Source organism: Pinus tabuliformis, chromosome 3_1 (assembly GCF_031772625.1).
Source record: "Pinus tabuliformis cultivar Carrire ecotype Pingquan chromosome 3_1, CPIR1, whole genome shotgun sequence".
In the NCBI taxonomy this organism is placed as follows: Eukaryota; Viridiplantae; Streptophyta; class Pinopsida; order Pinales; family Pinaceae; genus Pinus; species Pinus tabuliformis.
In genome coordinates this window covers 29,523,327-29,538,153 of record NC_142301.1, presented here as the reverse complement: position 1 = coordinate 29,538,153, position 14,827 = coordinate 29,523,327, and the positions used below count along the sequence as shown (strand labels likewise).

The following is a 14,827-nucleotide window of genomic DNA, read 5'->3' as shown; positions in this document are numbered from 1 at the left end:
AGATTATCTCTTTAAGATTTATAAACAAAAAATTGATATGAGCAATAACCATCATAAGATAAGCATGAAATACATAAACAACCAGTGCCTTCCAAGTATTTTCTCTTTAAGAAATAAAATTGTATTTTGCTTAAAATGAAGTGAAATGCTTTCAAATGGAAAGCCAAAATAACCCTGAAAAGTGAAACACTAAATTGTTAGCACAAGATATTATAAATGCTTTCAAGATGAATAAGTCTACAAATCAAAGCATGGAAACTATCTTGCTCAAAAGGATACGAAAATAACTTAAATGTTAGACCAAAATGACAACAAAGTATGTTACAAAAATAATCTACAAGAGACTAGGCCAAAGAGTATGAGCAAGCTCTCCTCTTTGACTAGCCATGACTTAGCTCTTTGAAATAGTCAGATATTGATAAATGAAGTACAATATGTAAAAAATATTTTTTTTCAATTTTAATATTTTGATGCAAGAAATAAAAGCTTTAAGAAATTTGAAAGAATCCCTGCAAGACACAAATATAAATGAGACTTTGGAATTCAAAACATGCGGGTTCTACTTCAATATTTTTCAAGAATGGGCTGATTCCTCCGAGAATTTCCCCTCACGCTTGAAAAGCTTGAGCAAATAATGATTCATCTACAAAACTTCACCACAAATCATTAAATTGACATGAAATTAAATAAGTGCAGTGGAAAGAATTCCTAGAGATACATCTATTATCCACTAGAAGATTTCTTTTCCTAAAGCAAATAATTAATTCTTATGCTAATATGAGATAACTACATACTAACATAACTTGAAACAAGCATGAAAGAAATAATGACACGAGGAAATATATAGAATCATAACAATGAGTCAAGAATATACCACACATGCAAGGAGAAGAACACCATCACGCTTTACCCCAAAGGCTGTTGTATTATATTGCAAGTAGTGAATACAATCTCGCAGTCTCTTCAGGCACAGTAGCTCGTATTACATGATACAATATGAGAGCCCATGGCTCTATTATATAGAGAGTTGGGAACAAATCCCAATGAAGAATGACAATGACAAATAGAATTGGAGCCAATCCCAATGTAAAAGTGATTAAACAAGTGGCATGAGGTGACAATCCCAAAGAGAAATTCGCATTTGTTGAATGGAGCTCCAATGTCAAGTGTAAAAATCGAATTCTAACAAGTGGACATCATTTTCTTCTTCCCTTATGTGCCAAATTCGAATTTTATGATGGAATGACAAGTGTATATGTGTGGTACCCCATGTGGGGACAATTTTCCACAAAAATATACACCAAATATTCTCCTAAATCCTCCCAGATGTGCATTAAATTCACAAATTCGAATTTCCAAGTAAGCAGTTTTCTCATTTAATGCTAGAAATCAGATTTTATTTGAGCACATGTCCTTTCCTTGATTTTAGGAGTCCACATCACCTTGGGACTTCACTTTAACTCCCCCATAATTTTCCACTTCATTCCACAACATTTAGCATGTATGTATATTTATTTTTCTTCGTTTATTTAATTTTTGGCTTAATTAATTGCCTGCTTTCCCCCTAAACTTAGGAAAGTGGGTTTTGAGGGTCCAAAACACATTATTAACCCCTCAAAGTGTGTCATAGTAGAAAGTTGAGGGTGAGAGATGTAATTTTCATTACTCATACCCCATACAACTTCTTTAGACTACACTTATTACAATTTAAATACAATTTTATTTGCAATTTTTGACCTGCCGGAAATCTAAAAAATTAAAAAATGACTACCTAGACCTAACCAAATTCCACGAAATTTTTTGTGTGATCTAGTATGGTAATATACATCGACTCTAGACACTAAGATATGTTAAGGGCTCAACCTTTAAACCGTCACCTCGGCTTTGGGGTAAAAAGTGAGTGAAAAAACCCAAAAAATGATCTGCCTCTGTAAAAGAAGAGATGATTAACCAGATAAAAAAAACACTTCAAGGTGTACTCGTTTTCTGATCGAGTCCCAACATCCTAGGTCTGTTACAAACTCAAGAAACTCATCATTACTAGTATCACTTATTACAATTCCCCGCAGGGTGTGGAATCTGGGTACATGAAAGATGATGAGAAGATAGAAGTAGAGTTTAAAAACTCTGTTCACTGATGATATCTGATGGTACAAGTGTCCATTGGTACATCCTTGGGCATGGAGTCTTCATGTAATCATTAGGTGCCACTCCAGTGGTCAACAATTCCAACAAGCAATCGCACATGGAGGCGGCGACAAGGATTGTTCTGTCAATTACCATGCTACAGTGTCGCAGATTCGAAGGTATCGAAGGGTTGTCCCAGATAACAGAGAAGAGGAAGAAGTGTATTGGATTATCAATACCGGGAAATCTAGAATGCGAACGACTATGTATCATAAAACTTTAGAGACTGCATGGCACGTCAAGACTTTGGTGGGGAAGCTGCAAGTGGAGACTGCAAAGGAGAGGGCCAAGAGGCAGCTTGAGGCAGAAATTCAGTTAAAGGCCAAAAACCAACTCTTGAGGGAAATTGAAGATGTTCTGAAGGGTTTGATGAATATAGAGAAACTGCAGGCTAGTTGAATTGGGGATATTCATACCATGTTTTCAATCTATCTTGGATATTACGCTGGGGGATGAGAAAGGGGCCCCTGTCCGTCTAAGGAAATATAGAGTTCGTGAGGTTAGTGGCGCAAGAGTCCAACCTTCAGCTGCTCTAGAGGCTCCAATGGTGGCTCCTATGGAAGCTCCTGATGCGGGTCTAGAGGCGGCTTCAACCCAAGTAAAATGAAGTCTTAGCATGGGGAAACCCTCTGATAGTTGTTCATGGCGGTGACTAGTTTTATTGTTATGTTTGTTTTTAGCTTATCTATGCATTATAGTGTTTCTTTTGTTAAGTCAAAGTCTGCAGAACATAGTTGGCAAGATTTTCAGATAGGCAGACATGCCAATAGTAGTCATAGGAAAGGTCAATTTTTTGAACAGTATAAGAGATATCAGAGACAGAAAAATCTGATGTTTTGCCTAGACAAGAGTGTGATCAAGACAATATTTTTCTGCAGCTGGTCAGGTTTTCAATCTGCCAGACCAGTTGCCATTTTTGTACTCTATGTTTATTTAGTAATATAATGTCTCTCTGCCGACTCACAAAAAAAATAAATTCAGTTTGACTTAAGTTTCACCTCTTTTTTAGAACTTGTGTTAGGGAGTCGAATTACTTTCTATCTCATGGAGGGAAAATGAGGAAGAATTTTACGAGGGAAATATGAATATGGGAGAAAAAGAAGAAAATTTAGGGGCATGAGTGGGGGGAAAACTAGGAGAGAAAATAGGGATAAGGAAGAGGGAAAATTATGAGAATTTAGGAAAGGGAAATGCACAAGGATTGAGAGAAATAAAATTGCTCAATTGCCATGTCACCAATGACTTATCCAATTTCTTGTCAACTGTGCATCCTCAATTGTTGCAACATGTCAACCCTTAGATTGTCACCTCATGCTGCTAAAAATAGACACGCCAAATTAGGAATCCCCTTAAAAATAGGAAAAGGTATCAAATGTTCGAAATAGATAAGGGACCTTGCCATATATAGCACACCTGACAATAGGCACTGCTAAAATAGAAATATGTCTGTATATCCACAATATTATACTCATTATTCTTAGAATCTAATAGGGAACCCGAATATGCTGTCGGTGCAGCCACACAAAGATTGCTAAAAATAGGAAGCTCTCAAAATTGGATGAAACCAACAACATCAAACTCAGAACTCAGTGGGGAGCCTGAATATGTAATCAACACTGCCATGCGTCGGCTGTTAAACATAGAAAATTCTCAGATTTAGATGAAAACAAGAGCATTGGATCATAATGCAATGGGTAACCTAAATATGTAATCAAACCTGATATGGAACCACTGCAGATTTAGATGAAAACAAGAGCATTGGATCATAATGCAATGGGTAACCTAAATATGTAATCAAACCTGATATGGAACCACTGCTAATTCCTTGGAATTTCATGAAATTATAATCATCAGATTTATCTTTCAGTAAGGAATCCAAATCCGTGATCAAAATTGACATGCAAGAATTGTTAAAAATAAAAAGTGTTTGCATATTGCCTGTAATTAACTCAATAAACCCACAATCTGCAAGGATTCTGAGTATACCATTATGTTTGACAAGTGAGTCTGCAGACGGAATTTGCTAAAAATAGTAAGTGCCATGCATATCACTTGGAAAAGCCTCATTGGAATCCTATGTTCATAAGGACTTCAAATATGTGATCAATACTATTGTATAATCCCTGGAAATTCATTTCCAACAAAGTAGGGAATCTGCTAAAAATAGCAACTCTCCCCAATCTGTGTAAAAAGGTGTCTGAACTATTACTGATTCAATCCTATAACTAGTCTCCTTGGGAACCAACCCCTAGTGTGTATCTGTATCTGTCTCCGAACCTCCATCCTAATGAAATATGCTGGTCTTTAACCCTCCAAATAAGCAAGGGGTAAGTTCAAGGGTTGACCTTTTTCATCCAATGGACTAGGCACTAAGTTCTGGTCCTATCAACCACTTTTTTTTTCAACTTTTACAAATCTATTTTGCTGTAACCTACTCCCTAAATCACCTTTGCACTCCATAGAATTCCAACAACCCTAATTAAGGAAGCCTCCCTTGAGCCAGAGGAGAACCCATCTAAAACGTAGAGGAGATTTGGTGAGGTGACAATGGCCAATCTCCTAGTTATACAAGTCTATCAGCTAGGTGCTTCACTGCTTAGGCTTTTACACTTATATGATGACAGATTTTGCGGTAACAGGTCTCAAGTTCAATTTTACACGTCAATCTGATATTTTTCCTGGACAAGAGTGTGATCCATATTTTTCTGCAGCTGGTCAGGTTTTCAATCTGGCAGACCAGTTGCCATTTTTGTACTCTATGTTTATTTAGTAATATAATGTCTCCTTGCTGACTTACAAAGAAGAAAAAATTTCAATTTGACTTAAGTTTCAACTCTTTTTTAGAACTTGTCTTAGGGGTTTGAATTACTTTCTATCTCATGGAGGGAAAATGAGGAGGAATTTTAGGAGGGAAATATGAAAAATATGAGAGAAAAAGAAGAAAACTTAGGGGGATGAGTGGGGAGAAAACTAGGAGAGAAAATAGGGATAAGGAGGAGGGAAAATATGAGAATTTAGGAAAGGGAATGCACATGGATTGAGAGATATCAACTTGCTCAATTGCAATGTCACCAATGACTTATCCAATTTCTTGTCAACCATGCATCCCCAATTGTTGCCACATGTCAACCCTTAGATTGTCACCTCATGCTGCTAAAAATAGACACGCCAAATTAGGAACCCCCTAAAAATAGGAAAAGGTATCAAATGTTTGAAATAGATAGGGGGACCCTGCCATATATAGCACACCTGAAAATAGGCACTGTTAAAATAGAAATATGTCTGCATGTCCACAATATTATACTCATTGTTCTTAGAATCTAAGGGAACCCGAATATGCTGTTGGTGCAGCCACATGAAGATTGCTAAAAATAGGAAGTTCTCAAAATTGGATGAAACCAACATCATCAAACTCAGAACTCAGTGGGGAGCCTGAATACATAATCAACACTGCCATGTGTCGACTGTTAAAAATAGAAAATTCTCAGATTTACATGAAAACAACACCATTGGATCATAATCAATGGGGAACCTAAATATGTAATTAAACCTGACATGGAACCACTGCTAATTCCTTGGAATTCCATGAAATTATAATCATCAGATTTATCTTTCAGTAAGGAATGCAAATCCGTGATCAAAATTGACATGCAAGCATTGTTAAAAATAAAAAGTGTTTGCATGTTGCCTATAATTAACTCAATAAACCCAAAATCTGCAAGGATTCTGAGTATACCTTTATGTTTGACAAGTCTGCAGATGGAATTTGCTAAAAATAGTAAGTGCCATGCATGTCACTTGGAAAAGCCTCATTGGAATCATGAGTTCATAAGGACTTCAAATATGTGATCAATACTATTGTTCCATCCCAGGAAATCCATTTCCGACAAAGTAGGGAATCTGCTAAAAATAGCAACTCTCTCCAATCTGTGTAAAAAGTGTCTGAACTATTACTGAATCAATCCTATAACTAGTTTCCTTGGGAACCAACCCCTAGTGTGTATCTGTATCTGTCTCCGAACATCCATCCTAACAAAATGTGCTGGTCTTTAAGCCCCCAATTAGCAAGGGGTAAGTTCAAGGGTTGACCTTTTTCATCCAATGAACTAGGCACTAAGTTCTGGTCCTACCAACCACTTTTTTTTCAACTTTTACAAGTCTGTTTTACTGGAACCTACTCTCTAAATCACCTTTGCACTCCATAGAATTCCAACAACCCTAATTAAGGAAGCCTCCCTTGAGCCAGAGGAGAACCCATTTAAAGCGTAGAGGAGATTTGGTAAGGTGACAATGGCCAACCTCCTAGTTATACAAGTCTATTAGCTAGGTGCTTGGGCTTTTACACTTTGGTGACAGATTTTGTGGTAACAGGTCTCAAGTTCAGTTTTACACGTCAAAGAAGGCAAGGGGCTCTCAAAATGTGGAATGGTCCACAATTAAAGAACATTATGATGATGATTATGGCATCTTTCATGGAAATGCTCAATGGCATAAATTGAGGGAATAGCTAGTGTGAGCAAACACATGTCATTGTGGATATCTTCACCTACAATGGACAATGTTGTCCTTCAAGGAGATTACAAAAACTTTTCTATGTATTTTATTATTATATATCGGAAGAAAAGATGGATCTCTAACATTTTAGATTATTCATTATAATATTCTATTGGAAAGTTGTTTGAGGAGAGGAGCTACTAAAGTAAAATCTTCTCATTTGCAAAGTAGAACGTCAAGAGGAGGAGAACACTCTTAAGGCTAAGTACAATTTATTTTTGCAGGCAAGGGAGAACGGGCATAATGAATTGGAGCTTCCAATTTCTTCTTTTCTCACTGATCTCATGTGTATGTATGTGTTGTCGCTGCTACAACACCCTCCAAAATTTTGCCTTCATTTAAATTTTGGAGCCCCATAATGATCATGTGATATGTTGTCTCAAGTCATCAAAGTCATACTTGGTCATATTTTTCTAAGTGTTCAAGTCTTCTCCTAGAAAATCCTAATTGTCGGTGCACCATGCATTCACGATCCCCAGTGATTTTCCCTTCATGGTGCACTTTTTTAAGATAGGCATAGCGCACTTCTCGAAGACAGCGGAGCACATTCCTTGTTAACAGGTAGAGCCCACTTCCTGTCGAAAACATGTGCGCACTTCTTGGGAGCAAGCCTAGCGAACTCCTTGTTGATAGTTTGGGCACATCTTCTAGAGACAGTTAGAGTGCACTTTCCAAAGATAGCCAGAGCGCACTTTCTAAAGATAATGCTATCACACTCATTAGTGAAAGCTATCATATCCTTACCCCTTGATTGTTGTGACATGCAATAGCGCACTCTCAAACCCTAATTTGTGCTCTCCCTATATAAAGAGCCTAGCCCAAAGCTCATTTCACATGTATCTTTCGCTTTGGAGCTTTGCGAACTTTTGGAGCACAAGGAGCATTCTCCACTTTTGATTGCAAGTGCGCCATCTTTCGGGTAATCTTTCTCATCTGCCGTGCTTTGAAATTTCACTCTTACAAATGTCGCTTCAGTGCTTGCATAATGACTTTAGTGTCTCTTCGTATTCTAAATATTGTTTGCATTTCGATCATGATTATGGTTGTATATATGAGTGTGCATGCCAGTCTTTTCGATCCATATGATTACCCTTGCTTGCTCTCATCAAACACTTAGTCAATTCTTGAGTAGATCTTTGTCTTCATGTATTGCGACAACGCTTAATGATCCAATCCTTCACCAACGCATTGCACTCTCCTAGACAGTAACTAACAAGTCCTTGCTTCTTAGAATTGCGACTTGCATCCTTCAAAGAACTTGTCTTCTCCAAGAGCATAGAGTGCACTTCCAGGCCACAGTCTCCAACCCCTTGTCCACTAGACTTGCGACATGCACCCAACACTAGACTCTCTCTCATGTAGTGTAGAGCGCATTCCTAGATGACAAGCATGCATCCCTTGCCAACTATTGATGCGAACTGCACTCAAGAGAGAGTCTCTCTGCTAGCAAGAGCGCATTGTGCATCTCCTGGACCTAAGCATGCACTTACTACCTCTTGCTGATGGGACCTGTGCTCAAGAAGGAGCCTCTCTTCTAGCATGAGCGCACTGCGCATTCTTCGCAGCTAAGCCTCTAGTCGATGCCTCCTGTTGATGCAACTTGTGCTCAAGCCAGTCCCTCTTTCAACCCTTAGTGCAGAGTGCACTTCTAGTGGCCAGTGAAACCACCCTTGCCTCAAGCCTGCACTCTTGTGCTTAGAACCAGTGCAGTGTCCCTTCATAGTGACTTCTTTTACATAAATGAACAAGATAAAATAAGAGGTTTTGTGGAACTAATTGTGTGTTTTCCATGAGTGAATTCCAATTTCTAGGTACTGCAAATCCAAAGCTTATTAGTTTGACATGTTCCATTGACACTACACCTCTAATCACTCAGAAAGGACCAACAAGGGAGGCTATAGAGAGCAATATGTAAGATGTCATGGACAACCCGAGAGCCAAAATACCTATTCTGTTAGATGCAAAGTGCTTCATTGATAAGTCCACCACCTTAACATGACAAATGATATTCAGAGAATTTATCAAGGACGAGTTCCCATAAGACCTCGAGGACAGGGAAGTGTATGACAATATTAAAAAGTCCAGATTCTGCAAGATTGCTAGTAGGTATCCGACATTACCTTGTTTAGAAGTGATAGGATGGATACTGCATCATCTCAACTCTACGAATATGATCCTTAGTAGTGCAAGTGGGCAAGAGCTCGCTACATATTAGCCCCATGATCTACATTCCTATTACAAGCCGCAGAAGCTAGAGGAGTACTTGAGTTCAAAATTCTATGTGGCTTGTTACTCTCAGTTTATTACAAGGGATGTTCTTAAGACATGGTGGCAGGAATCAGGAAAATTAGGCTAAAGCTTGAAGGATTTTACAGAACAAAGTCATTGAGGAAAGTGTATCGATACCTTATGGCTTTGTGTTGCAAGTTGCATGGATGCGAAGCACAAAATTCTTCGAAGAAGGATGGGTATATATGGCCTACCCATGTGTTTTTGAGGGAAAGATCTTCAATTGGTTGGACATATTAGCCCAACAACTACAGAGGAATGTCGCAAAGGCGAAAAAAGTTTCACAACGCGAGCAACCTGAATTCTATGTCAGCCTACTTGCTTGATGGGATTTGTGCCCAGAATGAATTCCTAGATCTAGAGTGGAAATGGACCAAGCAACAACCTCCTGTCCATACCTATTGTAAGACAATGTCAAAGGTCAACTATAGGGGAGTGTATGAGAAGATAACTGAGCACTTCATTGCAATGCTATATCAAATGATATTTGAAGTTGAGGCACCTTGCATGACTGACAAGGCCAGAGAAGCGATTGTTGAAGTTGCAGATTGGTTTACATTTTCTCAGGGCACATTTATCAGAGTCTTCGGTGCTTATAAGCCTCCACATCTCATGCCGAATTATGTAACGAATAAGGTAGTCATGCAAGAGGTGGGTTACCAGCTTTGCACAGGTGGGTTACCAGCTTTGCACAGGACTGTCACAACAATTGCAGAAGTCGAAGAAGTCACCTTGGCCTATATTCCCTCTGCAAATAGGGTCATATGAAGTAAAGAATCTAAAGGTAGCAAAAGCATAAGTGGAGGAACTTAACTACCTCAGATTTGGTGAGATGCGCGTCCACCGATATGACCCTAGAGGTGTTTGCAAGCAACACTGTGTAAAGCTAAGATACCCCTGACCATATATTTATGTCTCCCAGGAAGATGAAGAGAAGATCAAGAACTGGTATAATCCTTCTAGACCAGTTGGACCAGGCGATGAAGCAGGCCCTTCTCATAAGCACATATGTTAGACATTGATTAAGAAGGGGACCCAACAGGAGCCAAAGAGAAAGCAGGGACATGATGTTGAAGAAGAGAGTAAGATATTCAAGACTGATCTGCACACCATAGGCACAATTGAGGCTGAAAGGAGAAGGAAAGAATTAGAAGAAGCTAGTAAAAGGAAAGAAGAGGAATAACGTAAGAAGAAATAAGAGTGCAAGAAAAGAAGCAAGAGGACATGCAAAAGAAGAAAGAAGAACTGAAGAAAAGAAAAGAAGAGGAAGCCAAGAAGAAGTTCTTAGAAAACAAAGGGAAGAAGAGGAGAAACAAAGGCTATAGGATGAAGAAGAAACCAGAAGGTGTTAAGTTATGGTATGTTCTATGCTTAGAGCAGTTTACTTCTTTTTCTTATTATTATCCACAAATTAGCAATCACATGTACATAAAGTAAAGAGCAGATAGAACATTAAACGATCGACAAAAAACAAGCCAAGACAAGAGACACAAGATGTGGCGGCTAGCCAGGGACAAACCTCATTGTGGTGAAACCCTTTGATCAAATCTTCCTTTATCTTCAATAATTCAGAAGAGAGAAATAGTACATAAATCTGATTTACATTAGCAGCAACAAACCCTAGATCAGCGAAACTAGGGCAGACAATATCTTGCAAACCAACCGTCGGATCGGCTTGATTCCTTCACCAAAAAATGCGGCCTTCAGAGGAGTGTCAGTTCCACTTACAATGCAGTTCTGAGAGAGAGTCTGATGGTCATTGGTGGTCAAACTTCCGATCTGCAGTTGCAGCCCTAAATTCTGCATCTTCCTTCCACGTGTGAGAGAAGAGTCTCTTTCTGCGCAGTAGGAGAAGAGCCTTTTTTCTGCACAGGAGAGAGAGAGAGAGAGAGATGTGTGAGATGAGTATGTCCAAATGAGGAAAAGACCTCCTGTATTTATATACAAATGTTGATGATTGAATAGATGTGACTGTTGGGCTTCTGAGCCTACATGAGTTGCTGGTCGGCTTGATAATTATTCCAAATAAAAATAAATTCATATCTCCATAAATACTTATCAGAATTGGATGATCTTTAGATCAATCCTACACCCCTCGACGAGAGGAATCTAATAAAAATATTATCAGCGATGAATAAGATGACCGACATGGAGTTTGGCCCTAGTTGCCAATTTTAACAGATAGGAAGAGGAGTTTGCGAGAAAGTTAGAAGAATATTTATGTCAGTTTTTGTAGCATCGGATTTGTTCTAGTCACAAAATTTGGTGGAGGGGCTAGAATACATGAGATCTCCAAAACCCAGAAATCGTTTCTGGAAATTCGGCCTAGAAGTTTCTCAATTAGATTATTAACCGTTTTTTTTAATATTTCCCATGTTTAAACGTAGGGAACATGGTTAATTAATCAACATTAGTTGAGATAATGAGAGAATAGTCTAGAAACTCACACGGATCGATCTAAAGATGATCCTAGCCATCAATTATGTTTTAATTTTGACCGTTTGTGCTCCAACAATGGATTATAAGAGGAGGTCGATGTGGTGATGGAGAAGACACTTGAGCAGTTCGATTTCTTGGAAGATCGATTTCCAGAGTAGCAGTGGTTTGTTGCCGGAGAGAGCTAGAGATTGAAGCAGTGAGTGAGGGGTAGGGACAGTGATCTGGAGGAAGTTTTCCAAATCCAGAGAGGCAGCAGCAAGAGGGTCGAGGTATCCTAGGGAGGCAGCGTAGAGCTCTGTGCAGGAGCTTTAGAGAGGGTAGTTCAATTCGCTGGAGAGAAAATTGTTCTCAGATCTAGAGGTCAGGTAGAGGATCTAGAGGGTCGGAGAGACAAATTTCTCAGCAGCAAAAGGTAGAACGACTTCATCAGAGACCAGTCAAAGGCTAGATGTCATAGTGACTGTGTAGTCCAGCATAGAGGGTGACGCAAAAACTTAAGGAGGCCGAATTTTCTGTAGGAAACTTGTGCCAGGATTGCTTGTGGAGGAAGGGTAAATTCCCTTCAATAGTTTTGCGCAGATTTTCTTGCTGTGGATTGCCAATTTCAGGGATCCATATTGTACTCAAATTTTCACTGCTGCATAATAACAAAAACCCTCACTGCTTCACCGGTTTTCCCAAGTTGGGTTTTTCCGCAGACATTTGTCCAAAAATAATTGTCTCATATTTTATGTGTGTGCTAGCATTTCTCAGTTTCCAGTGCATTATTTTCCACAATATTTTATTTGTGAAGGTTGCAGTATGTTTATAACTTTATTTCGATATTTGCCATAGTAGATAAATTGTTAAATTAATTAACAATTAGTAGAAATAATACCAGTTGTTGCAATAGGATTCCATATTGGAATTTTCACAATTTAGAGGCTTGAGACGCAGATTATGAGCAAGAATAAGAGAACTGGACAACTCAAACTGAGCCAACCATAGCTCCTCTAAAGATTCGACCTTCAACTCCTCTGTTTAGTGGGCATCTTCCGTTCAGTGAAATGGGGTTTACACCTCCACTTGATGATAGGATTGTGGATATCTCCAACTTGACCTTTGATGAGCTAAAAAAAAGATCATTCAAGAAAGAAGGAGGTATTTCCCAAATGATCTTGATCATCCTATTTCCATTAATACAGAAAGGGTCATTGTGTCAAACACCAAGAGCAATCCTAGAGTAGTCGCTTAAGCAAACACAACCTTTGCAGTAGCCACAAAGAAGAACATAGATTTCTTGATGCAAAAGAATGAACAATGGAGAAGGAATTGGCTAGTGAAAAGCAACAAATTGATCACCTCCTTGTTGAAAACCAAAGGTTGTCTTCCACTAGCGCCAACAGAGAAGAGTTATTGCTAACTATACACGAAGAAATCAAGCCATTGAAAGACATAATGAAGCAAGCACATGAAGAGATGATCACTTTGCATAAGGCAATGACGCTTCAGGAGAATCTTGAAGTTAGCTTATACAACTATAGATAAAATCCAAGAATGGGGCGCCAAGCATTTAATGCGCTTGCATCGTTGGTTAGGAAACAAAAGGTATGAAGTGGAGATGGATAAGGAAGAGATAAGGATGCATATGCAGACCTATGACCAACTCAACACTCATATAACCAACACTATGGCAGCATATATGTGGTTGTACAACGGATTGGAAACCTTGGTGCGAGTACACAAAATACCTTCTATAGGTGCACTTGGGGAGGTTAGACATAGGAGTATTATCAGGCAGGAACTAGAAGAATTCTTGGACCACATTAGATAGGTGACCACTCGAGATGACTTGGAAGTGATTGAAGACTCTGTTCTGCAATATGTAGTTGAGCTAGTCAAGTTACATATGAAGCCAGTCACGTTGTGGAACAATGTACAATCAGACTCCAGAACTATATATCCAGATGCTTTGGAGGGCAAGATCAGGTTCAATCCAAATCTACCACAAAAGGTCAGAGATATAGCAACAAAATATAGAGCTTGGCACTAATATGTCACAATGGAGCTGCATGTCACTGTCGCTGAAATACAGTTTCCCTAATGTGAATGTAAATATGCCTATGTTGTTTTATGGCTTTTGCCACAATTTTGTCAGATGTAATTTTGTATTTAAAAAATAATAAAATGAAAATTAAGTGTGGAAGTCCAAAGGACGTGTGGAATTTGAAGAGTCACTAGGAAGTCCAAAGGACATGTGGAATTTGAAGAGTCACTAGGAAGTCCAAAGGTCATAGGGGAGCTCAAGAGTCATGAGAAGTTCAGGAGTCACATTGTAATAGACCTGACCTGAAAATATATGAAAATAGCAAATATACCCAGAAATAACAAGATAGAAATAGATAAACTTCAGACCTTTATTAATATCAAACCCTTGAGGTAGGGTAACACCATACAATCACTCTGTAAGGAAGGAGAACACTCCACCAGCCATATGCTTGCCAATACAATAATTCTTGACATCTCTCAATGGGGAGTTTCTAGCCTCTATATAGGATTCATACATACAATACCATGGTTCTCTCAATACGATATATTTAATACCATGGGCTTATCACATTATTGCTAACTACTTGTGTCCCTTACATGATGCGGGTTAACCACTTTATTTATTAACTATGGCCCATCCCATTATTACATTATTTCCTTGAGTACCTCTTTCTGTACCCCATAATATCCCCCCCTAGGTATACTACATTCCACCCCCCTTAAACATGTTTCGTCCCCGAAACATAAGAAGAACACAAATAATAAGACCTACTCAAAAGAGTAGTCCATTGGTATCATGCATGTGCATCTATCCATCCAAGAGAAAGGTGAACCCTTGATCCAGTTGGTGTCTCACTTGCTTGAGATGGAAGTTGAGACTGGCAGCTTTTTTGTGTTGATGTGTTGTGGGTGGATCGTCGCACCACTCTATCAGTCGTCCTGGGGTTGTTGTCCTTGTTTCTAGTTCTTTGCTACCTTATTAGTTGTTGTCTCGTTGGGTGATGTGGGTGGTGATATGCTAAAGCTTTAACTGATGGAATATCTTTCTTGAATTCCTCCACAATTGGAACCTGAGTGGTGTTTGGTGCTTTTTCAGGTACCTGTTTTGATGTTTGTGTTTGGTTGTTGACCATCAAAGGCTCATCATCTGATGTGTCAGTGTCATTAAAGCTTTGTGCTTTTGCCTCCATAGTCTCTGCTTGGGTCTTAATGGAAATATCTTGCAATGTAATTTTCTTCTTTTTATACCAGAGCTTCAATATATTTGCAGTTTGCACGCCGCATTTGCCACAGGCCTTGTAGAGACAGCGACGTTGAGGCGTTTCCATTT

At 38.9% G+C, this 14,827-nt stretch overlaps 1 protein-coding gene across 1 annotated transcript in view; it reads left to right on the top strand.

The window, feature by feature from the left end:
- LOC149185602 (trihelix transcription factor GT-1-like) overlaps window positions 1–14,827 on the top strand; it is a 92,450-nt gene that overhangs the window by 63,760 nt on the left and 13,863 nt on the right. The gene's annotated exons all lie outside the window — the stretch shown is intronic.